Source organism: Ursus arctos, unplaced genomic scaffold (genome assembly GCF_023065955.2).
Source record: "Ursus arctos isolate Adak ecotype North America unplaced genomic scaffold, UrsArc2.0 scaffold_19, whole genome shotgun sequence".
In the NCBI taxonomy this organism is placed as follows: Eukaryota; Metazoa; Chordata; class Mammalia; order Carnivora; family Ursidae; genus Ursus; species Ursus arctos.
The window spans coordinates 19,278,349-19,304,384 of NW_026622863.1; positions in this window are offsets into that span (position 1 = coordinate 19,278,349).

The following is a 26,036-nucleotide window of genomic DNA, read 5'->3' on the forward strand; positions in this document are numbered from 1 at the left end:
TTCTTTTTCCTGGGTTTACTCCCCATGGACGTTGATTTATTTTATTTGAAGTAGAACCAACAGCACTTGTATATGGAACAATGTAATTCATATGCAAATTTTTTGTTTTCTGTAGAAAAATTCTACAGGCATTCTACAGGCATTCCTTCCTTTGTTTTATTTTCCAACCATTTGTCCACTAAACAATTATTTTAAAATAATAATATAATAAACATCTAAGTGCTACAACCTAACTGAATAAAACCGTATGGTTTTACCATTGGTTCCACGGTTATTCAAATAGAATTGAGAATTCTATTGTAGATTTTCCCTGATTCCACTCCCATCTCCCTACTCAAAAATAATCAATCTTCTGATATTTTTTTTCTTTTCAATTCCAACAAATGTTTATTATATTACTATTTATTTATGGAGCTATAATCTGTGTTTGCAACTATCTGTCATGTACTTAAACTTTATATAATCTTAAACACAATGAATCATTCAGATTCTTGCTTTTTTGGTAAATACTATTATTTTGGAATATTGGTGCATATAATTTCATTCCATTCATTTTAATTTCAGCACATGATTCTAGTCCATGAATATTTCATACTTTTTAAATATATATCCTACATATGTGTATTTTATGTTATTTCCAATTTTTGTTATAAAAAAAAAACAATGCTAGAATTCAAACCCCTGGTACATGTTTTTCTAAGTATATGCCTAGAAGTAATATCTTTACTGGATACTAATACATGCATAATATCTTTAAAAGTACTTAGGATAATAGTGAGAATTTTGGGCAATTTAGTTAATCTAACCCAGCTCAATTTCCTTGCCTAAAAATGAGGGTAGTAATTCCTACAGGATTTCATAAAGATTAAATGGGTCATCTTTTGTGAAAGTCATAGGAAATTGAGACAACAAATCGTCTCCAATTTTTTTTCTTTCTCATTCTAAATTGTGTCTATGGACAGAGAATTGAAGACACAAAACTGTCATTGAGACCGTCAGCATTTCATAAGTTTATCTAAGTCAGGGAACTCACCCATATAAATGAGAAACATCTGCATTCTGCCTGAGTTTGTCTGGGTAACTTTTACTTTGATATTCAGAATCATCATCTTTGAATTTCTGAGTTTGTGACCTGCACAGGTGGGTGGTGTGTCTGTTTCTCTGATTTAAAGAAAGAAAAAAAAAAAAATAGTGCCACTGAATCTTATTTCTTATTCTGTCCCTTTTCTCCTCCTCTATTTTATATTCATTTGCTTGTCCTTATTGAGTCTTCTCAGGCTTTTCAACCAAATGCAAACATTAAATGAAGGCTTTCCTGCAATTTCAAAGCAAAGCAAAGCAATTCCCCTAAAGGGAGAGAAGGCAGTTGTTGATTGTTCACAGACACAGTGAGGCTCAGCATGCACCTTTGGAAGGAGAAAGGGAGGTCCAAGCTAAGAATAGAAGGCCAGGAAAATATTGTGCCTGATACAAGATGTTGGGACCGGGAGGGAGGAAATCAAAGCATATAGATTTTACTTTTAGCATGTACCAGGCTCTGTCCTGGGCAGTTTCATCACTTTCACAAGACAGGGCAGATGACTGCCTATGTTTATGTATTTCAAGGTTATGGAGAAGGTCAATGTCACTCCTACAATACCCTCACCTGAAAGAGTCTCATTTTCTCTGGGATTGTTAATTTTTGATCCTCCCCATCCCCCAACATGTCAAAGGCTACTTCTTAGTTACCAAACTAAAAATTATATGGATTATTTTATAGAATGTACAATTTCCCTGAAAAAATATAATATGAACATGTTTCCCTTTGGCCCAGAAATTCTATACTAAAAACAGCATATAATAATACTATGAAATCAGGAGAAATATTTATATGGAAAAATATTTATTTCATCATTCTTTAGACTCACAAAAAATGGAAACCATTAAATGCATGATAACTGAGGACTAAGTAACTGAAGTATCATATATTCATGTTAGAAAATATTATGTAGCCATTAAATTGAGGTGTTTAAAGAATTTGCAAACATACAAAAAATTATCACATCAAGTTAAGGAACCAAAATAAGGATAAAATGCAATTGGATTTCAAGTGTATAAATGTACATACTTTACGTAAAGAAACTACATAAAATGAATAAAAAATGCAAATAAAAGTAAAAATTGTTTATATGTCTCTGTCCTGACAATTGTACTATGTGTTTTTTTCACATTTTTTATGTATTTTCATAATTTCTTCAATAAGTATGTATTGTTTTTATAATCAGAAAAACAACAAATTTATGGCAAAAATAAAATACTGCCATTATTTACAGGTAGTTTTTTGGTAAGATTACAGAACTTGGAGGGTAAAAAGAAGGTGTTTTGTTAGTCAAGCACTGGCTACAGAACCAGTCAAATTATTCAAATTCTAGGGCTTCATTCATAAGATGAGATTCTATAACCAGACTACTCACAATCTAGTGTTGTTCTGAGGGTTAAATAAGCAAATGAGAATGAAGGTGTTTTACAAACAGATCATTAAACATAACACACCACATTTTGGCAAAGCAGTCCTTTTTTTTTTTTTTTTTTTCCGTATGAGATAAGAAGTCATGTCTTATTTCCCCTAAAATTCCTCCCTGGCCTGAAGGAGTTGAATAGATGAGAGGCAGATATAGTCTCCCATGAATGGACTTCTGTTAGCAAGTGGCTGTGAAAAGTGTGTATGCTTTCAGGTGTACCAGATCTGGCAATTTGGGGGCTTTCCTCACATGGAAGATAAAATTAACATCACGCCTTTCATAGCGTTGCTCTGAAGATCAATTTTGATGACAACCAGTGGCAAGCTTTCTAAATTTTCTATTTGCACTGGTGGAAGTTATTAAGAAATACACAATCTTATAACACAATAGACTTGAAATAATAAACAAAGAATCAAGACATGAAGTGCTCAATCATAACAGCAAAACAATTTTTTAAAGAAATTGTACAATAAAGACTCATTTCCTGTGTCAACTACTTAACACACTACCATTACTGGAGATAATTTCTAGCTGGCAACCATAACTTGTCACAACTACCTGTCAAAAGACAAGAACAACCAAATCAAAATAATATGGTTCCTTTCTTATTATAAACCCAATGGGGATAAAAGACATGTGGACAATGTGGAAGAGGCATGAGATTTGTTTGGGGCCTGTTTTATAAGGATATTAATCAAATGGAAGGACCTAACCACTTCCCAAAGGGCCCACATCCTAATACTATCATATTGGGAATTAAAATTTCAACATATGGTTTTTGAATGGATAAAAAACATTCAGCCTAGAACATAGGTATATAACCAAAGAATTGAAAGCAGGATCTTAAAGATATATTTGTACATACATGTTGCATACCACCAGTATTCACAATAGCTAAAATGTGGAAGTAACTCAGGACTATCAATGGATGAATGGATAATCAAAATGTGACACACACACACACACAATGTAACATTATCAACCTTAAAAAGAAGGCCTATTCTGACATATACTATAAAATGGATGTTTGAGGACTATGTTCAGTTAGTAAGCTAGACACAAAAAGGTAAATACTGTAGATTCCACTTATTTGACATACTTAGAGGGGTCAAAATCATTGATAGAAAGTAGAATGGTGGTTGCCAGGGCCTGGAGGGAGGAGGAGGGGAGTTCTTATTTAATGAGTATGAATTTCAATTTTACTAGATGAAAAGAGTTATGGATGACAGTGATAGTAGTATAACATTATAAATGTATTTTAAACCACTGAACTATGTACTTAAAAAATGGTTAAGATGGTAAATTTTATGTATATTATGTTTATTTTACCACAATACAAAAAAAAAAAAAAAACGGAAATAAAGAATTGCTAACTAATAATCTGGGGGAGGGAGATCAAATAAAATAAAATAATAGCTGAATCCAAAGGAAGACAAAAAAGAAAAAAAATGAAAAAAAATAAGTGGGATAAGTGAACAAATATTAATGAATTAGATTGAACCCAAATCTCATTCATTACATTAAATACATGTAGATTAAGTTTTCCATGAAAAGATAATGGCTGCTAGGCTGGATATATAAACAACACGCTGCAAGGATATGCTATTTACATGAGACAGAATTTAAATAGAAGACCACAGAGTTTGAAAGTAATTGAAAAAAGATATGCAATGCAGACACTAACTAAAGCCTATATAGGGGCGCCTGGTTGGCTCAGCTGTTAACCATCTGCCTTCGGCTCAGGGTCCTGGGATCAAGCTCCACATCAGGCTCCCTGCTCAGCAGGAAGCCTGCTTCTCCCTCTCCCACTCCCCCTACTTATGTTCCCTTTCTCACTGTGTCTCTCTGTGTCAAATAAATAAATAAAATCTTTAAAAAAGAAGCCTATATAGCCATACGAGGATTGGGCAGATTAGCCTTTAAGATAAGAAGTATTACAGGATGTATAAAAGAGCATTTCATAATATTAAATTGATCAATCTATTAGGCAAGTATATTAATCTTAAATTGTGTTTGTCTAAGACTATAACTTAAAATATATGAAACAAAAGCCTGTTGAACTAAAAGGAGATGTGAGGAAGAGTTAAAATGGTGAAGTAGTGGGGGAACTCTGGGCTTGTCTCATCCCTCAAACACAGCTAGATCAACATGAAATCATTTTGAACAACTAGGAAATCAATCTGAGGATTAAGAAAACAATCTGCACAATTGGAGGGAGAGAACATGGCAGCTGTAAGATTCAGACACATAAATTGGGGGAGAGAAAAGCCTCGGTGATGCAGAGGGGAGGGAGCCTTTTCCACAGAGAGAAGTCAGAGAGAGAGGGAGAGAATGGTAGAGAGAGCAGTGTGTGGTGTTTGAGCAAGATGCTATGCTGTGGGGATCCCCTGGGTCACACTGGGCCCTTCTTGGAGCACATTTGGAAGAGAGTATATTGCCTCACCAAGGACAAAAGGTCCACTAAGTGCCACTGAGTGGCCATTCAACAGCGGGGGACAGAGGTGTGGGCAGAGGGCAGATAACCTCATCACAGCTTTTCACTGTGCTTCATCATAGGCTCTGGGCACACATGCAAGAGTGCAACTACTTTTCTGGGACAGAACAGTGCTGGGCACAGCACTGGGAGGCTCTCCTTTGGGGGAGGGGAGTGGGTCCATGCTTTAGGTTCTTTAAGATTTGGAATTTTGAATCCTGGCCACCAGCCAGAGATAGAACACAGGAGAACTGTGGTGCCTGGAGTGCCAATGGCCAGCGTACAGACAGATAGAGAGTAGGGATCTGATGAAAGCATGGGACATAGGAGGGGAGATTGTTTGCTTTTCTGTGAGGGCCTCCTGAACAGCAGTGGCAAGGAATTCCCCTCCACAGGGGCTGAAAGGGCAGGGTGATGCCATCTTCTACCTCTCTCCCCATCACCAGCCCACTACAACTGTCAGACTTTAGAGAGAAATAAAGCACCTCCAGTGGAGGCTGGAGTTCTTTACACCAACCCCTGCCCTGCTGTGCCCAGTAAGTGATCTTTACTGGGGTAGGTCCGACTGTGAGCCATCATAGGAGGCCTTTCCCTCAGAAAGCCAACATGGGCGCCCTACATGTGCCAAGTCTGCTGATCACACAGTGCTACAAAGTGTCAGCTTCAGTTCTGGTGGAAATAGGACCAGGCATTACTTTATTTATTTATTTTTAAGTATATATTTTTTATTTTTTATTTTATTTGTTTATTTTTTTTATTTGTTCATCTATTTATTTATTTATCTTTGGAATCAGGCTTATTTATTCTATTGGGATCAGTTTTTTGGTTGTTTGTTTGCTTTTTTGTTCCTTTCCTTTTCTCTTTTCTTGGATCGGGTGTGTTGTTTTTATTTTTGTTTTTGTTTTGTTTTATTTATAGGCTTATCTTAACAAACAAATGAAAGCATACCTAGTCAAAGGTCCAAACACTCCCTACAGCAAGCAACTCTGCAGAACTCTGGGGGAAAAAAACAATGAAAACACAATAGCAGAATGCCCACAACATACACCAGAAACACTTCCTGAAGTACCAGGGCCTGTACACTCTATAACCCTTTCTTAATATTGTATTACTGTCAGGAACAGGAAACATAAGAAGCTTTCATAACACAAAAAAGTCAGCAACCTAGATATGCTTACAAAATGGTAGAATTCTCCCTAAAAGAAAGATCAAGAAAAAAATCACAGCCTGGAATTAAGATGGCGGAGAAGTAGGGGACCCCTTTTTCAGCCAGTCCCCTGAGTGGAGGTGGATAGGTACCAGACCATCCTGAACATCCATGGAATCAGCCTGAGACGCAGGAAGATACATCTGGATCTCTACAAATGAACATCTCCAGCGCTGAGTATTGAGGTACGAAGCAGGGAGCCATGAAACCGTGCACAATATCAGAAGATAAACGGAAGGGGGAGGGAGCTGCCGTGTTTGGGCACTGGGAAGTGGTAGCCACCTGTGCGAGGGAGTGGGAAGACTTGAGGACTGGCACCTGTGAGAGAGCAGACTGAGACCTTGAGCCTGGGAACGCGCCACCAGACTGAAACGGAGCTCCAGTGTGCTCACTGGAAACAGACTGAGACCGGGAGCTCTGGAGTGCGCTGCGGAGGCTGGCAGTGTTAGAAACACAAAGGACAGAGATGCACCAGCCCAGGAAGTGAGGGCTGGGATGCAGGGTGTGGGGCGCTTATCCCGGGACACTGCAGGGTTGAGTAGCACCAACATAAACAGAGTTAAAGTGGCCAGAACATCAGTGGAGAACGGTCTGCGATCCCTCTGTTCTGAGACAGAGGCTGAGATTCGGCTACTGCTGCTCTCTCAGAAAAGGCACAGCAAACCGCCAGGGAAAGCCGCCAGAAAACAAAAGCCTGGAAACACCGGCTCACAGTGTGCCCATCCCCAACCCCCCTCGCAGGGGACACGGAGACTCTACCCAAACAGGGTTGCCTAAATATCGGTGTGGCAGGCCCCTCCCCCAGAAGGCAGGCTGAAAAATCAAGAAGCCCACGTCCCTAAGATCCCTATAAAACAAGGGCTCACTGCCTGGGTCCCGGTCAATAATTTGGGCTCTGGACAACCCCGCAACCTCTCCTCATCAGAATGATGAGAAGGAGAAATCCCCCCCAGCAAAGAAAAGACAATGAGTCTGTGGCCTCTGCCACAGAACTAATGGATATGGATATAACCAAATTATCAGAAATGGAATTCAGAGTAACAATGGTCAAGATGATGTGTAGACTTGAAAAAAGTATTAACAAAAATGTTAATGAGAATATAGAATCTCTAAGGGTGGAAATGAGAGTGAATCTGGCAGAAATTAAAAATTCTATGAGCCAAATGCAGTCAAAACCAGAGGCTCTGACGGCCAGGGTGATTGAGGCAGAAGAACGTATCAGCAAATTGGAGGATGGGTTAGTAGAAGAGAAAGCTAAAATAGAATCTGGGCTCAAAAAAATCCATTCTCAAGAATGTAGGTTATGGGAGATTACTGACTCAATGAAACGTTCCAATGTCAGAATCATCGGCATCCCCGAGGGAGTGGGGAAAAACAGAGGTCTAGAAGAGATATGTGAACAAATTGTAGCTGAAAACTTCCCTAATCTAGCAAAGGAAACAAGCATTCATGTCCAAGAGGCAGAGAGGAACCCTCCCAAGCTCAACCACGAGAAACCTACGCCACATCACGTCATAGTGCAATTCACAAATATTAGATCCAAGGATACAGTATTGAAAGTGGCCAGGGCAAAGAAATTTCTCATGTACCAAGGCAAAGGTATCAGAATTACGTCAGACCTGGGGCGCCTGGGTGGTGCAGTCTTTAAGCGTCTGCCTTCAGCTCAGGGCATGATTCCAGCATTCTGGGATCGAGCCCCACATCAGGCTTCTTCACTAGGAGCCTGCTTCTTCCTCTCCCACTCCCTCTGCTTGTGTCCCTCTCTCGCTGGCTGTCTCTGTCTGTCATGAATAAATAAATAATATCTTAAAAAAAAAATTAAGTCAGACCTGTCTACACAGACCTGGAATGAGAGAAAGGGTGGGGGGGAGCATTTTTAAAGCTCTTTCATAGAAAAATGTGCAGCCAAGGATCCTTTATCCAGCAAGGCTGTCATTCAGAATTGATGGAGAAATAAAGACCTTCCACAAACGCCAGTCATTGACCAATTTCGTAACCATGAAACCAGCCCTACAGGAGATATTAAGGGGGGTTCTATAAAAGTAAAAAGGCCCCAAGAGTGATACAGAACAGAAAGTCACAATCTATAGAAACAAAGACTTTACTGGCAACATGGCATCATTAAAATCATCTCTCTCAATAATCAGTCTCAATGTAAATGGCCTAAATGCTCCCATAAAACGCCACATGGTTGCAGATTGGATAAAAAGAAATGACCCATCCATTTGCTGTCTACAAGAGACTCATTTTGAACCTAAAGATACATTCAGACTGAGAGTAAAGGGATGGAATACCACATTTCACGCCAATGGACCTCAAAAGAAAGCTGGGTAGCAATTCTCATATCTGACAGATTGGATTTTAAACTAAAGACTATAGTTAGAGACACATAAGGACACTATACTATTCTTAAAGGATGTATCCAACAAGTGGATATGACAATTATAAATATATATGCCCCCAACAGAGGAGCAGCAAGATACACAAGCCAACTCTTACCCACAATAAAGAGACACATAGATAAAAATACGTTAATAGTAGGGGACCTCAACACTCCACTATCAGAAATAGACAGAGCACCCATGCAGAAAATCGACAAAGAAACAAGGGCTTTGAATGCCATACTCGAGGAGTTGGACCTCATAGATATATATAGAACACTACACCTCAGAACCAAAGAATACTCATTCTATTCTAATGCCCATGGAACATTCTCAAGAATAGACCATGTTCTGGGTCACAAAACAGGTCTCAACCGATACCAAAGACTGAAAATTATTCCCTGTGTATTCTCAGAGCACAACGCTTTGAAACTGGAACTCAACCACAAGGAAAAATTTGGAAGAAACTCAAACACTTGGAGACTAAGAACCATCCTACTTAGGAATGATTCGATAAACCAGGAAATCAAAAATCAATTTAAACAATTTATGGAGACCAATGAGAATGAAAACACAATGGTCCAAAACCTATGAGATACTGCAAAGGCAGTCCTAAGGGGAAAATACATAGCCATCCAAGCCTCACTCAAAATAATAGAAAAATCTAAAATGCAGTTTTTATATTCTCACCTCAAGAAGCTGGAACAGCAACACAGGGACAGGCCTAATCCATGCACGAGGAAGCAGCTGACCAAGATTAGAGCAGAAATCAATGAATTAGAAACCAGGAGTACAGTAGAGCAGATCAACAGAACTAGAAGCTGGTTCTTTGAAAGAATTAAAAAAATTGACAGACCACTGACAAGACTTATCCAAAAGAACAGAGAAAGGACCCAAATTAATAAAATTATGAATGAAAAAGGAGAGGTCACAACCAACACCAATGAAATTGGAAGGATTATTAGAAACTCTTTTCAACAGCTTTATGCCAATAAATTAAGCAATCTGGAAGAGATGGAGGACTTCCTGGAAACCTATAAACTAACAAGACTGAAACAGGAAGAAATTGATTTTTTAAACAGGCCAATTAATTATGAAGAGATTGAAACAGTGATAAACAACCTTCCAAAAAACAAAACTCCAGGCCTGGATGGTTTTCCTGGGGAATTCTACCAAAGATTCAAAGAAGAAATAATACCTATTCTCCTAAAGCTATTTCAAAAAACAGGAACAGAAGGAAAGCTACCAAACTCATTCTATGAGGCCAATATTACCTTGATCCCCAAACCAGGCAAAGACCCCATCAAAAAGGAGAATTACAGACTAATTTCCCTAATGAATATGGACGCCAAAATTCTCAACAAGATCCTGGCTAATAGAATCCAACAGTACATTAAAAGGATTATCCTTGGGATTCATCCCTGGGATGCAAGGATGGTTCAACATTCACAAATTGATTGGTGTCTTAGATTTTATTCAGAAGGAAAAAGCCAAAAATCATATGATTCTCTCAATAAATGCAGAAAAAGCATTTGACAAAATACAGCATCCCTTTCTGATTAAAACCTTTCAGAGTGTAGGGATAGAGGGTACATTCCTCAATCTCATAAAAGCCATCTATGAAAAGCCTACAGCAAATATCATTCTCAATGGGGAAAAGCTGGAAGCCTTTCCCTTAAGACCAGGAACACGATAAGGATGCCCACTCTCACCACTATTATTCAACATAGTACTAGAAGTCCTTGCAACAGCACACAGACAACAAAAAGGGATAAAAGGTATCCAAATCGGCAAAGAAGAAGTCAAACTGTCTCCCTTCGCAGATGACATGATACTCTATATGGAAAACCCAAAAGAATCCACGCCCAAACTATTAGAAGTTATAGAGCAATTCAGTAATGTGGCGGGATACAAAATCAATGCTCAGAAATCAGTTGCATTTCTACACACGAATAATGAGACTGAAGAAAGAGAAATTAGGGAATCCATCCCACTTACAATAGCACCAAAAACCATACGTTACCTTGGAATTAACTTAACCAGAGATGTAAAGGACCTATATTCTAGAAACTATAAATCACTCTTGAAAGACATTGAAGAAGACACAAAAAGATGGAAAAATATTCCATGCTCATGGATCGGAAGAATTAACATAGTTAAAATGTCCATGCTACCCAGAGCAATCTATACTTTCAATGCTATCCTGATCAAAATACCAATGACAGTTTTCAAAGAACTGGAACAAATAGTCCTTAAATTTGTATGGAACCAGAAAAGGCCCTGAATCGCCAAGGAACTGTTGAAAAGGAAAAACAAAACTGGGGGCATCACAATGCTGGATTTCAAGCTGTACTACAAAGCTGTGATCACAAAGACAGCGTGGTACTGGCACAAAAACAGACACATAGACCAATGGAACAGAATAGAGAACCCAGAAATGGACCTTAGGCTCTTTGGGCAACTAATATTTGACAAAGCAGGAAAAAACATCCAGTGGAAAAAAGACAGTCTTTTCAATAAATGATGCTGGGAAAATTGGACAGCTACATGCAAAAGAATGAAACTTGACCACTCTCTCACACCATACACAAAGATAAACTCCAAATGGATGAAAGACCTCGATGTGAGACAGGAATCCATCAAAATCCTAGAGGAGAACATAGGCAGCAACCTCTACGATATCGGCCAAAGCAACCTTTTTTATGACACATCTCCAAAGGCAAGAGAACAAAAGATAAAATGAACTTGTGGGACTTCATCAAGATAAAAAGCTTCTGCACAGCCAAGGAAACAGTCAAAAAAAACTAAGAGGCAGCCCACAGAATGGGAGAAGATATTTGCAAATAACACTACAGATAAAAGACTGGTATCCAAGATCTACAAAGAACTTCTCAAACTCAATATGCGAGAAACAAATAAACAAATCATAAAATGGGCAGAAGATATGAACAGACACTTTTCCAATGATGATATACAAATGGTTAACAGACACATGAAAAAATGTTCAAAATCATTAGCCATCAGGGAAATTCAAATCAAAACCACACTAAGATACCACCTTATGCCTGTTAGAATGGCAAAAATTGACAAGGCAAGAAACAACAATTGCTGGAGAGGATGTGGAGAAAGGGGATCGCTCCTGCATTGTTGGTGGGAATGCAAGTTGGTACAGCCACTCTGGAAAACAGTATGGAGGTCCCTTAAAAAGTTAAAAATTGAGCTACCCTATGACCCAGCCATTGCACTACTGGGTATTTATCCCAAAGATAGAGACGTAGTGAAGAGAAGAGCCATATGAACCCCAATGTTCATAGCAGCATTGTCCACAATAGCTAAATCATGGAAGGAACCGATATGCCCTTCAACAGATGACTGGATTAAGAAGTTATGGTCCATATATACAATGGAATATTACTCAGCTATCAGAAAGAACGAGTTCTCAACATTTGCTGCAACATGGACGGCACTGGAGGAGATAATGCTAAGTGAAATAAGTCAAGCAGAGAAAGACAATTATCATATGATTTCTCTCATCTATGGAACATAAGAACTAGGAAGATCAGTAGGGGAAGAAAGGGATAAAGAAAGGGGTGGTAATCAGAAGGGGGAATGAAGCATGAGAGACTATGGACTCTGAGAAACAAACTGAGGGCTTCAGAGGGGAGGGGGGTGGAGGAATGGGATCGGCTGGTGATGACTACTAATGACAACTAATGAATCATCGAACTTTACATAAAAAACCAGGGATGTACTGTATGGTGACTAACATAATATAATAAAAAAAACATTAAAAAAATCACAGCCAGGGATGTGATCAAAACAGATTTAAACAATATATCTGAACAAGAATTTAGAATAACAGTCATAAGAATACTAGGTGGGCTTGAAAGAAGCACGGGAAACAGCAGAGAAATCCTGGCTGCAGAGATAAAAGACCTAAAAACTAGTTAGGCTAAAATAAAAAATGTTATAACTGAGATGTAAAACCAAGTGGATGTAATCACAATGAGGATGGAAGAAGCAGAGGAAGGAATAGGTGATACAGAAGATAAAATTATGAAAGTAGTGAAGCTGAAAAGAAGAAGGAAAGCCAACTATTAGATCACAAAGATAGACTTAGGGAACTCAGCAATTCCACAAAGCAGTTCCAGAAGAAGAGTGAGAAAAAAAGGAGCAGAAGGTTTATTTGAACAAATTATAGCTGAGAACTTCCCTAATCTGGAGAAGGAAACAGACATTCAAGTCCAAGAGGCACAGGGAACTCCCCTCAAAATCAACAAAAGATCTTTAACCTTCAAGGTTAGACACAGAAACTTGGCAGGCCAGAAGAGAGTGACAGGATACATTCAACATGCTAAATGGGAAAAATATGCAACCAAGAAGACTATATCCATGAAGGCTGTCATTCAGAATAGAAGGAAAGGTAGAGTTTCCAAGAGAAGCAAAAACTAAGTGAGTTCATGAACACTAACCCAACTCGGTAAGAAATATTAAAGGATACCCTTTGAGCAGGAAAGAGAGGCCAAAAGCAACAAAGACTAGAAAGGAACAGAGACACCTTATAGGAAAAGTGACTTTACAGGTAATACAATGGTACTAAATTCTTATCTATTAATAATTACTCTGAATGTAAATGGACTAAATCCTGCAATCAAGTGACATAAGGTATCAGAATGGAAAACAAAACAAAACAAAAAACAAACGAAACAACAACAACAAAAAACAAGACCCAACAATATGCTGCTTATAAGAGACTAATTTTAGACCCAAAGGCACCTCCAGATTGAAAGTGAGGGGGTGGAGAACCATCTATCATGCTAATGGACATTAAAAGAAACTCAGAGTAACCATACTTAAAACAATACAACTAGATTGTTAAAACAAAGACTGTAATAAGAGTTGAAGAAGGGCACTATATCATAATAAAGGGAGTCTATCCAATAAGAATATCTAACAATTGTAAATATTTATGCCTCCAACTTGGGAGAAGTCAAATATATAAATCAATTAATAACAAACTTAAAGAAACTCATTGATGATAATACAATAATAGTAGGAGAATTTAATACCCATTCACAGCAATGGACAGGTCATCTAAGCAGAAAATCAACAAGGAAGCAATGGCTTTGAATGACACACTGGACTGGATGGACTTAACAGGCATATTAAAAGCATTGCATCCTGGAGCAGCAAAATACACATCCTTTTCGAGTGCACATGGAACATTCTCCAGAACAGATCACATACTGGGTCACAAATCAGGCCCTGACCAGTACAAAAAGATTGAGATCATAGTATGCATATTTTCAGACTACAACGTTATGAAACTTGAAGTCAACCACAAGAAAAAAATTGGAAAGAATACAAGTACATGGAGGTTAAAGAACATCCTACAATAGAATGAATGGGCTAATCAAGAAATTAAAGAAGAAATTGAAAAAAAATACATGGAAGCAAATGAAAATGAAAATGTGGCAGTCTAAAACGTTTGGGGTGCAGCAAAGGCAGTCCTAAGGAAGTAAATAGTAATACAGGCCTTCCTCAAGAAGTAAGAAAAGCCTCAAATACACTACCTAACCTTACATCTAAAGGATCTGGAAAAGGAATAGCAAATAAAGCCTAAAACCAGCACAAGAAGGGAAATAATTAAGATCAGAGCAGAAATTAATGATATAGAAATTTAAAAAAAGCAACAACAGCAGAACAGATCAATGAAACTAGTGGCTAGTTCTTTGAAAGGATTAACACAATTGAAAAACCCATAGCTAGATTTATAAAAAAGAAAAGAGAAAGGACCTCAATAAATAAAATAACAAATGAAAGAGGAGAGATCACAACCAGCACCACAGAAATACAAACAATTATAAGAGAATATTATGAGCAATTATATGCAAACAAATTGGGCAATCTGGAAGAACTGGATAAATTCCTAGAAACATAAACTACCAAAACTGAAAGAGTAATAAGTAGAAAATTTGAACAGATCCATAATCAGCAAAGAAATTGAATCAGTAATCAAAAATCTCCCAGAAAAACAAGAGTCCAGAGCTGGATGGCTACCCAGGGGAATTACACCAAACATTTAAAGAAGAATTAATACCTATCTTCTGAAGCTATTCCAAAAAATTGAATTTGAAGGAAAACTTCCAAACTCATTCTACAATGCCAGCATTACCTTGATTCCAAAACCAGACAAAGACCCCATTGAAAAGGAGAAATTATAGGTCAATTTCCCTGATGAACATGGATGCAAAATTCTCAAGAAGACACTAGCTAATCAAATCCAACAATACATTAAAAGGATTATTTGCCATAATCAACTGGGGTTTATTCCTGGGCTGCATGGTGGTTCAATATCTTCAAATCAATCAACATAATACACCACATTAATAAAAGAAAGGATAAGAACCATATGATCCTCTCAATAGAGCAGAAAAAGCAATTGAAAAAAAATACTACATTTTTCTTGATAAAAACCCTCAGAAAAGTAGAGATAGAAGGAACATACCTTAACATCAAAAAGGTCATATATGAAAAACCCACAAATAATATCATCCTCAATGGAGAAAATCTGAGAGCTTTTTGCCTAAGGTCAAGGAAAATGATAGGGATGTCCACTCTCACCACTATTGTTCAAAATCGTACTGGAAGTCCTAGGCTTAGCAATTAGACAACAAAAGGAAATAAAAGGCATGCAAATCAACAAGGACAAAGTCAAACTTTCACTTTTTACAGACAACATGATACTCCATGTAGAAAACCCAGGACTCCACCAAAAAATTGCTAGAACTGACACATGAATTTAACAAAGTTGCAGGATATAAAAGCAACATACCAAAATCTCTTGCACTTCTATACACCAATAATGAAGCAGAAGAAAGAGAAATCAAGGAATTGATCCCATTTACAATTGCACCAAAACCCATAGGATAGCTAAGTATAAACCTAACCAAAAAGGTAAAATGTCTACAAGCTGAAAACTAGAGAAGAGTTAGGAAATAAATTGACAAAGACACAAAGAAATGGAAAAACTTTCCATGCTCATGGGTTGAAGAACACATTTTTTTTCAAAAGATTTATTTATTTTATTTTAGAGAGAGAGAGAGCACAAGTGGGAGGGGAAGAGGAAAAGGGAGAGAGAATCTCCAGCAGACTCTGTGCTGAGCATAGCGCCCAACATGGGGCTTGATATCATGACCCTGTGATCACCTCCTGAGGTGAAACCAAGAGTCAGCCACACAACTGAACAGAGCTGCACAGACGCCCCTGAAGAATAAATATTTTTAAAATATCTGTACTCCCCAAAGCAATCTACACATTCAATGCAATCCCTATCAAAATACCACCAGCATTTTTCACAGAACTGGAACAAACAATCCTAAAATTTGTTTGAAACCTCAAAAGACCCTAAGTAGCCAAAGGAATGTCAAAAAAGAAAAGCAAAGTGGGAGGCATCACAATTCCAGACTTGAAGCTGTATTACAAAGCTGTAATTATCAAGACAGTATGGTACTGGCACAAAAATAGACATAGATCAATGCAACAGAATCAAGAAACCAGAAATGGAGCCACAACTCTATGGTCAACTAATCTTTGAGAAAGCAGGAAAGACTATCCCATGAAAAAAGACAAATACTTCAACAAATACTTTTGGGAAAACTGGACATCAATATGCAGAAGAATGAAACTGGACCCCTTTCTTACACTATACACAAAAACAAATTCAAATGGATGAAAGACCTAAAGTAAGACAGGAAACCATCAAAATCCTAGAGGAGAACACAGGCAGCAAACTCTTTGACCTTTTCCACAGCAGCTTCTTACTAGACATGTCTCTGGAGGCAAGGAAAACAAAAGCAAAAATGAAATACAGAACTTCAACAAGATAAAAAAAAAAACTTCAGCACACTGAAAGAAACAATCAACAAAACTAAAAGGCAACTGACAGAATGGGAGAAGATATTTTCAAATGACATATCAGATAAAGGGCTAGTATCCAGAATCTATAAAGAACTCATCAAAATCAACATCCAAAAAATGAATAATCCAGTTAAGAAATGGGCAGAGACATGAACAGACATTTCTCCAAAGAAGACACACAAATGGCCAACAGACACATGAAAAAATGTTCAACATCACTAAGCATCAGGGAAATACAAATCAAAACCACTATGAGATCCCACCTCACACTTGTCGGAATGCCTAAAATTAACAACTCAAGAAACAACAGATGTTAGTGAAGGCGCAGAGAAAGGCGAACACTTTTGAACTGTTGGTGGGAATGCAAACTGGGCCACCTTGGAAAATATTACAGAGGTTACTCAAAAGGTTAGAAATACAACTACCCTATGAACCCCATCAATTGTACTACTAGGAATTTACCCAAAGGATACAAAAATGCTGATTTGAAGGGGCACATGCACCCCAATGTTTATAGCAACACTATCAACAAAAGCAAATTATGGAAGAGCCCAAAATGCCTATCAACTGATGATTGGATAAAAAAAAAATGTGATCTATCTATCTATCTATCTATCTATCTATCAGCTTTCAAAAGAATGAAATCTTGCCACTTGCAACAATGTGGATGGAACTAGAGTGTATTGTGCTAAGTGAAATAAGTCAGAGAGAGACAAATATGTGATTTCACTTATATGTGGAATTTAAGAAACAAAACAGATGAACATAGGGGAAGGAAAGAAAAAAAATAATAATAAGATAAAAACAAAGAGGGTGGTAAGCCATAACAGAACAAGCTGAAGGTTGCCGGAGGGGAGATGGGTGAGGGGATGGGCTAAATGGGTGATGGGCATTAAGGAAGGCACTTGTTAGGATGAGCACAGAGTGTTATATGTAAGTGATGAATCACTAAAATCTACTCCTGAAACCAATATTACACTATATGTTAACGAATTTGAATTTAAATAAATAATAATAATATAAAGATAAATATAAAGATAAATGAAAAAATCCACACTCTTAAAAAATATATTAACATATCCCTAGTAAATCTGATAAAATAATCAGGCAAAAATCTTAAGACATAAAATAGTTCAGCAAAATAATTGACAAAATTAGCCTGAAATACACACACACACACACACACACACACACACACACACACTACATGGCAAAGAATAAATGCAAATGCATATATTTTCAAGTGTATATAGAAAAACTATAAAAATTGACCATATGCTAGACCTTAAACTGAGTACAAACAAATTTTAAAGAATTAAAATTATGCGTAGTTAGGGGCACCTGTGTGGTTCAGTCGGTTAAACATCCAACTCCTCATTTTGTCTCAGGTCATGATCTCGGGTCATGAGATAGAGCCCTGTGATGGTCTCCACACCCAGCTCCATTCCCTGCTTGGGAATCTCTCTCCCTCTGCCCTTCCCTGCTTGCACACTCTCTCTTTCTCTAAAAAAAATAAATAAAAATTAAAAAAAAATCATGAATAGTTTAATATCCTTACACAATGGAATAAATTTAAGTATCAATAAAAATGCGCCCAGGAAATCTCCAAAGAGTTGAAAATAAAGCAACATAATTCTAAAGAAACCATGGAACACACAAGAAATCAAAATGGAAATTGGAATGGTTACTAAACATATTAGATGGAAAGAAATGATGAAAATAAGAGCAATAAACAATGAAGTGGGAACCACCTGCATCCAAAAGAAGAAATCTACAAAGGCAAAAGTTGGGTCAAAATTGTGGAAGAAAGAGAAAACACAAATTTCCAGTATCAGGAATGGGAACATCACTAAGATACTATCAACATTTAAAAAATAAGTTTTATGAAAAATATTTTGAAAATTCATTTGAAAATATAGATAAAATGGATATATTCTTTGAAAAATATAAATACTAAATGGATACAAGAAGTAGAAAATCTAAGTCTACATCTATTAGAGTGATAAAATATTTAAGTAGCACTTTTCCTACAAATTAATTTCTAAGCCCAAGTGGCATTACTTTTAAATTATCCCCAAATTTAAAGAATAAATAGCACCAGCCTTACACAAAATTGTATGTAGAATATAATATGAAGGAATACTTCCTAACTCTTTCTATGAGTTTTTTATATATAGCCTTGCTTCAAGACCAAAGACATTTCAAGAATGAAAGTTCACAAGGCAATCTCTTGCATGCACACAAATGAAAATACCTTAATAAAATATTTAAAAATGAACACTACATTATTTAAACGAGATGATACACCACATCCAAGTGGAAATTGTTCCTGAATGTTAGGTTGGTTTAACATTTGAAGTTCTATCAATGCAATTCTCTGTACTAAGGAATAAAGGAGGTATGATTATTTCAATACATGAAAAAAACATTTTATAAAATTCACCACCCATTTATGAAATAAACTCTCTAGAACTAGGAATAAGTGGGCACTTAATCTGATAAAGAGATTCTGTAAATACAGATAAAATTGTATTTTATGGTAAATTATTAAAAACTCCTTCCAGAGATCAGGAATCAAAAAACATTTTCACTGATACTATGTCCATTTAACAAAAAGTATATTAGAAAGTTGCTATGGTTTAAATATTTGTGTTTCCCCAAAATTCATGTTGAATTTCTAACACTTAAATGTGGTATTACCAGTAGATGGGGCCTTTGGGAGTTTATTAGGTCATAAGGAGGAAGTCCTTAGGCATGGGATTAATGTCCTTTTAAAAAGATATTCCACAGAACTTCCTAGTTCTTTCCCCAATGGGAAGTTACAACAAAGAGTGTGCAACTGGAAGAAGGCCCTCAGCTGACCAAGTCAGCCACCTGATTTCAGACTTTCACCCTCCATAAGTGTGAGAAATACATCTGTATTGTTTATAAGTCACCCCGTCTGTGGTATTTTGTGATAGCAGCCTGAAAGGACTAAGACAAGGATCGAACCAATATAATACCATATTCTTACATATATATATGAGAAAAAGAGATACAAAAATTTGTTTACATGAAAACATTTTTTAGAAATCATAGAACATGTGTTAATATTTATATGCAGATTTAGGAATAGCAATATATATGCAATTATATATTGCATTTCCATACACTAGAAAAAAAAACTATTAGAAAATGCTAAAATTAAAGATAACATTCTTAATAGTATCAAAATAACAACAAATGCAAAGGGAAAATGTAATATGACTTATGCAAGACCTTTACATAGCAAATGAGAAGAGGGAGAGAGAAAGAGAGGGAGAGAGATGTAAATAAATACATTGATATATAATAAAATTAAATCTATTATTAAAAATATTTTTTCAAAGAGGAGGCTGCTTGATCTTTTTTGTTTTGTTTTGTTTTTTTCTGGGTTTTTGTTTGTTTGTTTGTTCTTTTACATTTTATATGTGAATGAAATGGAAAATGACAATCAAGATCCTCTGAAGAAGTAACACAACTGGGTAATGCAAACTAGTGAATATCAAGGTTGTATAAGGCTGTACTAATTAAGACAGCGGTATAACATTGGTCCAAAGTTAGGCAAATAAAAAAAAAGAACAAAAAGTAAATCTAAAACTGTTCTTATTAAAAAAAAAAAAAAAAAAAAAAAGGAAAGTCTTTTTAAAAACAATGGAAACAGCATAGGGAGGTTAGAAGCTGACCAACACATACATGCAAAGAAGCATGATTTATGATGAATGTACCACTTAGGGCACTGGAAAAATGCATGTTTTTTCAATAAATAGTAAACATGCACTTGTATATCCATAGTGGAAAAGTGAATTTATACTCCTACCACACACCATAAACAAAATCAATCCCAGATGGTTTATAAATCTAAATGTGAAAGTTGGAACAACACATATCCTAGAATGCAACATACAGTATAATTCATTTACCACTTGGGACAGGAAAAAAGTACTAACACAAGTAGTGCCAACCATAAAAGAAAATTTGATAAAATGAGCTACATTAAAAATAAAAATTTCAATTTGTATCAAAGATATCTTTAAAGAATAAAAATGGAAGCTACCAAGAAAGAAAAAACATTCGCAAAACACATATTTGACAAAGGACTCATACCTAGAATATATATAGTACTCTAACAAATGAATAATAAATAGATACAAGCCAACTGAAAAAAGACAAAGAGAAAAGGAGGAAGAGAGGAAGGAAGTAAATGAGGGAGGAAGGGGATTCTCAAATCTTTGAATAACCATTTTATAAAAATTGTATTTCCAAATGTTCAATAAATATGTGGAAAAAATTGCTTAATACCATTGATCAACAGAGAAATTTAAATAAAAACCACAATTAATTGCACTAGGTCATTTGCATGACTAAATTTAGTGTATATATATATATTTTATTTATTTATTTATTTATTTATTTATTTATTTATTTATTTATTTTTTGAGGCAGGGGCAGAGGGGCGGGAGAGAGAGAATCTCAAGCAGACTCATCGCTGAGCATAGCGCCTGACTTAGGGCTCAATCTCACCACCCTGAGATCATAATCTGAGCCAAAATCAAGAGCCGGACACTTGACTGACTGAGCCACTCAGGAGCCCCAAACTTAATATAATTCTAAGTATACAAAGAGAGGTAGCAGATCAGAACTCTGATACTGGAACAACCTCTTCACAAATATGTTTTAGATTATCTGTTAAAAGCAAGCATTTCATGAGATCTAGCAACCTCACTCCTACATAGATAAGAGAAATGCCTACATATGTACCACAAAGATATATATAAGAATATTTATAGCAACAGTACTCATAGCAGCCCAAATTGGAAACAACATAAATGTCTATGAAGAATATATAATAGACAAATAAATGGTGATAAATTCATAAAATTAATACATATCTATAGGTTTTAACAGTTCTCTGTATATTCTGTATAATAGTCCTCTATCACAAACATCTTTTACAAATATTTTATCCCAGTCGGTGGTATATCTTCTAATTTTGACAATGTCTTTTTTGTAACATTTTAAAAATTTTAATGAAGCCCAACTTATCAAGTATTTATTTCGTGCCTTTGGTGTTATATCTAAAAACTCATTGCCAAAGCCAATGTCATCTGGATTTTCTCCTATATTATCTTCTAGGAGTTTGATAATTTGTATTTCTATTTTATTCTATGATACATTTTGAGAATTTTATTTATTTTTGGTCTGGATTTTCCAAAGGAAGGAACTAAACTCGAAAACCCCAAACGGTCTGCAGAGATAGTAGGGATAAAGGAGGAAATAATTTCTTTCATTTACTGAAGATCCAAATAGAGTCTGGTAACATACTGAATCATGTAGGACATAGAGTATCTCAGAATATATCATCTGGAAAGAGGCCTGGCAAATTGGTCTTCTTTGACGGTAATGCATTTGATGGATCATTAACAGGTATTATAGAAGGTAGATAAAAATGGATCTCTTTATCAAATAAGTTTTGAGGAATTTTACTTAACATGCAACATATATCTTTAGGGCCTTTAATGTATTAGTGATTTCTGTGATTTCTGTGATTCTCCAAATGGGCAATACATTAACAAGAGTTTCTCCGGCTCATTTTACTGAATATACAACATTTTTCTTGGAAAACTGGAGTTTTGAGTGAAAAAACATATTTTATAGATAAAAAATAAGCTTATTACATGAAGTACAGCATTATGACAAAGGTCATTCAGTTCGTTATTGGAAAATTTAGGATTGGCATAAGTTGTCACAAGCCTGTATAGATATCATTTCCATCTACTTCTCCTTGAAGGAAGCAAAAATTCATTCATTAAATAACTATTTTCAGAGCACCTATTGTGGTATTTTGGACATGGGGAATGTCACTACAAGGTCCATGCCTTAAAACTGAACTCTAGTGTCCTAATTAAAAAAAAATTGTTATCATGCTATAAGGGAACTTGTTATGATTAACTGAGTGACTATTCCAAAGTTTTAGGAGTTTATGTCTCAATGTGTTTATTGTCAGCTCTATTCAGTCCTTTATCATTACTGTGGCACCAAGATTAACTGAGTGCTGCGTATGTCATTTGGGGGCATTCATGACTTGCCCTAGTGACCTCATTTATGGGAACTATATTTAGGCTTCTCTGTTTGTGCAGTGACTTTGTGAAGATGCTATTTTTGTGACTTGTGATTATGCAGTCAGAAAAATGTGTGCATTGACTGTGAGTTTACATTCCCCCATAAAAACACCATTAGTTAAATTCTTCTGCAATCCACTTCAGTCTTTGCAGAGTCAGATAAATGCAAAGTTTGGGCACGTGTATTCTACAGAGCATCAAAAAAAGACTTGAGGTGACAGCCCTCAGTGAGAATTCCGAGCAAAGATTAGCATTATGAAAGAGCTTGTCCATCTGTTAAAGAAAAGCTAAATCCAAGTCAGCTTAAGCACAACACATGTATTTCCAGAGCAAAGCTCTCATCCAATGAATCTAACAATTCAGGTAATACAGTGTTTATTACTAGTGTCACACTATGAACAGAAACCTAACCTTAATTTTTTAAAATTCTTACAGATTTACAATTCATCTTTAGTAATGTGTCTGTGCCTAATAATGTATTTAGGCCAATCAAGAGTAACAGTGGATATATTTGCAGAGTTCATTTGTACAATACCTATCAACCAGGGTTTCCCAGACCTATTACAAAACAAAACAAATTTCAAAATACATAGAAACTTCTCTTAACAAGATCTTATATTCAATAATTAATTTTGAAAAGTTTACAAAAATTTTTGTATAAACAAGTTTTGATCAATATTAGAATAAAACAAATAAAAACTTCTGAATACCCCACTGGGCATGTTCCCACGAGGAAAAACAGTATCATTAAAAATTATGATCTCATCCTGATTATAATGTGAAGAAAAAAACCAAAAGTTCACAGAAGCATGCAGGTAAGTGGTATGAATCTTATCTCTTTCACCTACTAGTCATGTGACCATGGGCGAGATAAGCAACTTACCTGATCTCAGCTTCCTCACCTAGGAAACAGATGCAGTGAAAATAACTGTAGCGTGTGTATTAAAAAGTGAATAACATAACATAATTAGTATGTTACTTAGTATTAAATAGATATACAGGAAATAGTTGCATCTTTTCCTTTCTCATAGAAAAAGTTTTCATTTACAGAATGCATAACACTTCCTAGAGAGTCTAGTGGTAGAGAAAGGAAGAAAGACCATTTGCTCTTGTCTCACTAATTTACTGAAACAAGACTATATAGTGTAATAAAAGAAGAAACTGTGAATCATTCAAATAAAGAAGACTGAAAAAGATCCAATTTATATTACATAGTCCAATAGTTACAACACTCGGGTTTCCTTAAGTATGTCTCCTAAATGGCAGCTGGGTGATATGTAGAATACTTGGCTTTAAAATACACTTTAAATTCTATTTGGCAGTTTATAATACTATTAAGGCCCTTTTCTTTCGGAAAGGATGTAGTAATGAAAATCCCACTTACCTTCTCCATGTGTTTGATAGGATTGCCATCACAAAATACCATAGACGGGGTGGCTTAAACAATAGAACTTTATTTTCTCACAGTTTTGGGGACTAGAAATCCAGTAATCAAAGTGTCAGCAGGTTTGATTCCTCCGGAGGGCCCTCTCCTTGACTTGGAGATGGTCCCTGTCTTACTGTATCCTCACACAGCTGTTCCTGGGGCTGTGTGCCTCTGTGTCCTATTCTCCTCTTCTTATAAGAATACCAGTAATATCGAATTAGGGCACACCCTTATGACCTCATTTTACCTTAACTGTCTTGTTAAGATCCTATCTCCAAATGCAGTCACATTCTAAGGTACTGGGGTTTATAACATTAACACATGGTTTTTTTTGGGGGGGGGGCAGGGACATAATTCAGCCCATTACACTTTCCTATCATTACAAGTACAAGACAGGACAAAAATCTATGGAATAATTATTCTCAGACATTGGATTCAGGCAACACGAATATTATCTCAGAGAGAAAGGAAACAAATGTGATGAACAGTACTATTGTCCCAGTGTTTTGCCTAGAGGCCCATGCCAGTCTCCAAAACAAGATGAAAATTCTCAAAGCACAGCATAGTGGTCTCAGTGAGTCTAGGAGATAAAGATCAGAGTTGAGGGAGTCTAAAGAACGTTACAAGGCAGAATTTTGGAGGAGATGTATCTACACAGAGAAAGAGCACCACAAACTTGAAGATGAATCAATTTCTCTGTTTGCTAAACTAAATTATGTATGCATGGAGTAAAATTCTAGAATGCCTCGCAAAAGCATAGTATGCTGTAAACAATAATTCTCAGAAATCACACTTGGTAGGCAGACCTTCTAGTTCTGTCAATTCAGTGTGGATTAAAAAAAAAAAAAGATTTATTTATTTTAGAGAGACAAAGGGAGAGAGTGCAAGGGGGAAACGCAGGAGAGGGAAAGAGGCAGAATCCCCGCTGAGCACAGGGCCCATGCAGGCTTGATCTCAGGAACCTGAGCAAAAATCAGGAGTGAGACATTTAGCTCAGCCTGCCCCAATTCAATGTAGATTTTTCATTTATCATGTGGGCATTCAGTACAAACCCTAAAAGGCCCACACCTTAACAGTAAGGCTAAACAATTCCTAGAGTAATAGGTACTCTTAAAACATGCTTAAAACAAGACTCAACAGGGGTGACTGGTGGGCTCAGTCAGTTAAGTGTCTGCCTTTGGCTCAGGTCAGGATCCCAGGGTCCTGGGACGGAAGCGTTGAGCAGGGAATCTGCTTCTGATCCTTTCTTCCTCTCCTTTCTCCCCCTCTGCCCCTCCCAGATCACTTGCTCTCTCTCTTTCTCTCAAATAAATAAATAAAATCTTAAAAATAAGTAAAAAATTTTAAAAAAATAAAAAGAACAGCTTTAATAATCCACATAACAAGACTTAGAAATCAAGAATTAGTGGATAAAATTTACTAAATATGATGAGAGCTATATATCCAGAAATTCAGTAAGCTAAACAAAATTCAAGCAAAATAAACACAATAAACCACATAAAGGTATGTTCTAATAAGACTGCCAAAAAGCAGTAATAAAAAAAAAAATAGAGAATAAAAGGCTTATCAGAGACAAAGAGAAAAGATGAGAATGACCAGTTTCCTTTTGTGAAATTATACAAACAAGAGAATAATTGATACCATTTTTTTAAGTTCTGAGAGAGAAAAAAAGGAACTAAAGTTACCACAGAGAAAATACCTACCAAAAATGAAGCTGAAATAAAATTTATTAAGAAAAAAATTTAGAAATTTTTGTCCAACAGATTTCCACTAGAAGCAATAGTGATTTTTCAGGCAAAATTAATAAGTAAAGATATTCTTCAGGCATAAGTAAAAAAATAATTCAAGATCAAGATTTGAATCGCTACAAAGTAATGATGAGGGAACAGAAAGAAAGCTGAGGACAAAGCAGAAACTGACACCCTGCAAACCCCCCTCCCCGCCCCATGGGATGTACGTGACATTCCTCAGGCACCCCTGGCAGCCTA